Raw genomic sequence first — 6,000 nt, forward strand, 5'->3', positions numbered from 1 at the left:
CAACTTTATCCCTTCCATGCTGACAGGATGACACATCCTTCAACTTCAGAGCAACTCCCATGAGTTCTCCTCCGCAATCACATACCCATGAGTTCTTCAAACATCCCCCAGGATAAATTACCACTACAAGCATAATTTCTTGTTCACACCAAACTGGGAACCCAAGGCTCCATCCTTGCATCCCTTCCGAGCCTCTTTGGCACTACACCCTCAGAACTCCTTCCGAGACCTCAGCAGACATCCAATCCGGATGTGTTTCCATACCACCGACGCAAACACACTGCTCAATAACCATAATTGGAACACCTCAATTATACCTCCGCGCTACTGCTTTCACTTCCGTGAACTTACACTCCCTCTCGGAGCTACATACCTTTCCCTTTCCTTATCCAAGGAAATCTACTTGGCCGCCTTGTCACTACAACAAGTGCCACGGTGCTCGCCCAACGCTACACCATTCCCTTATAGCATAACTGCTATCCCATGCACCACTCATGCTTTGAATCTGCTCGCAAGGACTCTTGAGTCAATGCACTACCTTCCACTAATCATGATCAATACCCGGGGCCAGACCTTCTGATGCTATCACATCGCAACATACTCATTCCATCTCCTCATATAGATCTATCAACACATGCAAAGTCTTCAGCATGACTGGACCGCCTTACCAGGCCTTCATCCAATCTGGACCACTCTCAGAACCTCCAGCATGTCTGGACCGCCCTCCAGCACCTTCAGCCTGTCTGGACCGTCCTCCGAGCCTTCGGCCTGACTGGTACGCCCACCCGCCTTCAGTCTATCCAGACCACTCAACTAGCATTCATTATCCCAAATTATCCCTCCTGTAAAACTCTCCCATGCATACTGTTATAGCCCTCTAGGGGTTTCGAACTCTAACTCTATCCTACATAATCAATCCCGGCCTGATCCTAGGCCTTCCACAATCAATCGCCTTTTTTTTACAAAACCCTAGGTCTGTATCCCACCCCGTTTGCCTGTCACTTGCTCATATCAGCCTATGCTCTTAGCTGACAGAACCGCTGTTGAATCCCAAACAGCTAATCAACCTCTCATGCTTGTCGATCTTCCGAAGAATTTTCCAATTCTCCCCACTTAGAGCACTGACTATCAACCACCGGTCGCCATAACCAACCTCCCTTAACAACCCTTCACAACACATTCCCTTACACGCGAACTGATTCCCACTAGAACGAGCAACCTTCACAAAATCACCTATCAACACTAATCATCTCGGACTCGAAAGAAGTCCGACCTTCAGCTAACCACTCCTCAGTCTGCATATGCTACCCGACATTTAGACCAAAAGCCTGATTTCCCACAAATAATCCCCATGGATGATAACCAATGAAAACTCCCAATACCAAAACTCTTAACCATACAATAACCCTCAAGGAATGAACGAATACAATACCAAAAAAATCACACAACGAGACTAGCAGATATACAACACTCCATAATAATCACAAGATAACAAAATATCAAGAAGGAAACATACCCGCAGCTGCATCCGGCACTTCCCTGACCTCCTCCGCTGTAAGCTGAAAAGAACGAGCCGTAATCCTCAAAATGGCCGGTGTTGGAGCTTGCACTGGTCCTGCAGCAAGTTGTGGACAGTTGACCCTCAAGTGTCCAACCTGATGGCAATGTTAACAAATCCTCGTATCCCGTGCTAGGGCTGACTGACGACAATCCCTCGCATAGTGCCCTTCTCTCCCGTACTTGCGGCACGCACCACCAGACCTACAAACGCCGGTGTGACCCTTCCCACACTTCCCACAAGTGCGGCTGCTCTGATCTCCAACCCTAGAATCAACGGTCTTGGACCGTTTCGGCGCCGGCTGCGACTGCACCAGGGCCTGCCTCTGCTCTCGCAACTGCAACTCAATCTCCAACTCACACCGCCGAGCGGCCTCCTGCAACTCCAGTAAGGTCTTGCACCTCTGCGTAGACACGAACTGTCTGATATCCCTCTTGAGCATACTCAGATATCGGGACATCTGAGCCTGCTCTGAAGCAAACTCAGGGCAAAACATCGCCCTCTCCGTGAACATCCTGGTGATCTCTGTCACCGACTCTGAATCTTGCTTCAGTTCCAAGAACTCCTGAGCCAACCTCTCACTCTCAACCTGTGGAACATAACGGGTGCTAAACATCTCCCGGAACTGATCCCAAGAAACCGCAGCCCTCTACGCATCTGAATATGACCCCGTGGTCAATCTCCACCAATCCTTCGCCCCGAGCCTCAACGGGTTCAGAGCACACCTCACTCTCTGATCACCAGGGCATGAACACGTGAAGAAACACCCATCCACGTCTGACAACCATCTCATAGCAACAATCGGGTCTTGAACTTCGTCGAAGGTAGGGGCTTCGTATTATCGAAGTCCCGATACTGAAAACCTCTACTGGATCCTCCCCTGCCGCTGGTACAGCCGCCGCGGCAACCGTCTCTGTAAGAGATGCATAGCGCTCATCAAAATACTCGACCATGGCGGTCTTGATCGACCCAAACAGTTCCACCAACTCGGCCAGGAATATAGCAGCAACCTCATCATGCAGGATCTCACGAATCCTAGCATCCAACTCGTCTGTGCTCATCTGACCAATAACCTCGGGCGGTACTGACCCACCCTGGCCGCCCTCTCCTGCTCCCGATCCTGACCCGAATCCGCTCCCAGCATGCCTCGTAACCACCATACTGAAATTACCACAAAACATCATACGCTTCTCACTATCCTAAGAACTGACTCTCAACCCAGCCCTAGGGGTTGTGACTTCCTTTATATGCATATGGGTCCTGTTCTTTCAGTAGTACGGGCCCATACTACCTTCCATACCTACCCATATTTATATCAAGTATCTACACAACACCCTAGTGAAGAACAGGCATAACAAGCACTCAACCCTCACTCCTAGAGGAACACTGGAAATCTCATACAGAAGAAACCCTAGGCTAGCAGGCATCATAAATCAGGCAACTCTATCATGCAATTCTTGAAGATCCCTAGCCTAGTACTAGCATGTTGTTCTATCATATCTCATAAACAAATAACTTGTGTGGTAATTTTGGGGAAACTTACTGGCTCCGGCTGATCGTACCTTCGCGTCCTCATTTACTCATTTTGAAAACCATTTTAAATTCTCTTTTGAAAACTCTCCTTGATTTGAGACTGGATTCACACGAATGTTCCTCCAATTCACTCAAACCAAGGCTTTGATACCAACTTGTAACATCCAAAAATTTCAAGCCAATTTAAACTATTCAAAAACAACCTAGTTTTGTTAAGTTATTACAAAAAGGTTTTCAATACAATTATTATCAGAGTCTCCCCAGAACCATATCATAAAACATAAACATGAGGAGCGGTACGATCATGCCTTTGCCTTGCCACGGTCTCCTGAAACACCTGAAACATTTAAACCACAACTGTAATCCCGAAAGCTTAGTGAGATACCCCAAAAATACCAACCACATATACCATACGCATAACCTGCCATATCATAACAGAACACAGAACAGCTATGCACTTCGGGTCTACTGTGTGACTGGTTCGCCGCACCGGGCCTTCAGTCCACCTGGTCCACCCTTCGAGTCTAGCCATATACATCGAGTCTACAGTTTGATTGGTCCGCCCACACCGGGCCTTCAATCCACCTGGTCCACTCTCTGAGTCTACAGTATGACTGGTCCGCCCGTACCGGGCCTTCAGTCGGCCTGGTCCACTCTCCGAGCCTCGGCACGTCTGGTCCGCCCTCGTGGGCCTACAGTCTATCCGGACCGCTCGCTGGGCCTTCAGAATATCCGGTTCGCCCTGGGTATGTTGGCCTACAGCACAAAGCAGGACTCGCCTCAACCCAACCCCAGTCAACCAACCATGTGCACATAAACAAATAATCATATAACAATTAATCAACAATTAACCGATCTAGCAGATCACATAACATAACATCATCCTAACCAGGATACCGACCTAACCGCTCACTAGCATATACCATCCTAACTACCAGGAAGCAAACATAGCAAAGCAATAACATAACAACGATACCCGGATTACGATCCGATAAAGGGCCAGCCTTGGTGCCTTAGACCCTGTCGATATAGTGAGGATAACTCACCTTGAAACTGCTGACTAAAGGGATAAGATCTCGCTGCTCCAACCTCTGATACGAACTTCACCACTGATCAATAACCAAAACACTGAACTCAATAATACCAAAATACCCCTGGAAAACAATTGGTCAACACATACTATCTCTACTCGCCGAGTCACCCCGATGACTTGTCAAATCCCTATGCTCCGAAACTCCCATAACACGACTCAACTCGCCGAGTTCCACAACTCTGAGTCTAATCGCACTCAACTCACTGAGTCATCCCTTGACTCATCGATTCACAGCTCAACCAGGAAAGGTTAGGACCTCACGACCAGACTCGTCGAGTCCAAGAACAGACTTGCCGAGTCCAAGGCTGCCTTCAACCAACTCGCCGAGTTGTTCTTCCAGCTCGTCGAGTTTCTGCCTATCTTCATGCAACTCGCCGAGTGCACCCATGTGACTCGCCGATTACCACTAGCTCTTAACCCATACAAAGGCTTTCTAAGCCATGCAGGGTCTCCAATCCACAAATCTACTCTTATACAAGCCATTCCTCACGTAAAGTTGCAAACTTTACGTGAATCCAAAGAGATCTAAGCATAAAACACTCTTGAGCTAGGGCTTAGGACAAGAAGGCTTCACCAACAATTCAAAGACAAGAACTTTATGCTCTTTTGGATCATCACTACTCTAGATCTGAGGTAGCAACCTCGGATCCAACCTCCAAACTCAAGATAGCACTAGATATACTCCCAAAATCCCACAATTGATAGATCTAGATGGATAACAGCTCAAGCAACGAATCATTACCTCAAAAGAAGACTCCAACAGAAGAATAATCCAAAACCTTGAAAAACGCCTTGCTCCAAGCCTCTTAATCTTCAAAGATCTCCTCAACAAACACTCCTTCAAGATCCAAATGCTCTCTAATTCTCTCACAAACGAATATTAGGGTTTCTGGACTTCAAGGGAGAGCAAATAGGCTGGGGAGAGAGTATTATGTTCTTTATATAGGGCTCAACCCCCGGGATTAGGGTTTTCTCCATACAGCACCAAATCGCCGAGTCTAGCCACCGACTCGCCGAGTTGGCCACTTAACACGCGACCAGAATCACGACCCTACTTGCCGAGTCTACCCACGGACTCGCCGAGTTGACCATCCACATTTTCACTTTGAACCCTGAACTTGCACTCCTGAACTCGGGATGTTACAATTATGGTTACCGATTTCAACGCATTCCTATCTACTGTGATTCTCAAAGTGCCATTGCCATCTCTCACAACCCAATTCAGCACTCCATGACGAAGCACATTGACATCCGGTACCATTTTATTATAAATCATGTTCTAAATGGCAATATTGAACTTATTTTTGTTCCATCTGACGATGAAATTGTTGATGTCTTTACCAAGGCATTAGATGAAACCAAATTTAATGGTTTTCTAAACAAAATGGGTATGATGATGCCTGATCGTCAATTCTTTCAGGAGACATGTGCTCTTTGAGAGATGTATTCAGAAGAAGTATATGCTCCGAACTCATTTATTTTTCTTCGGAACAATTTTTCCTCTAAATACACGGGATCCTTTTACTTGTCTCTTTTACGAATTATCCCTTAAGTTTCTTAAGCTGAACCGTTACTTCTCTTTTTCACGACGATCTGGATCGACCATCATCAGAATAATCTTGTCCGAAATTTCAAAAATGCTCCGGAAATTTCAAATCTTATTCGGAATTTCAAAAATGCTCCTGAATTTTCAAATTTAGTCCGGAATTTTAAACTTACTCCGGAACTTGCATAATCCATTTCAGAATTTCAAATGTGTTCCGGAAATTCAAATTGCTCTGGAATTTTCAAAATGTGCTCCGGAATTTTAAATTGC

This window comes from Lactuca sativa, chromosome 3, assembly GCF_002870075.4.
Source record: "Lactuca sativa cultivar Salinas chromosome 3, Lsat_Salinas_v11, whole genome shotgun sequence".
Taxonomy (NCBI): Eukaryota; Viridiplantae; Streptophyta; class Magnoliopsida; order Asterales; family Asteraceae; genus Lactuca; species Lactuca sativa.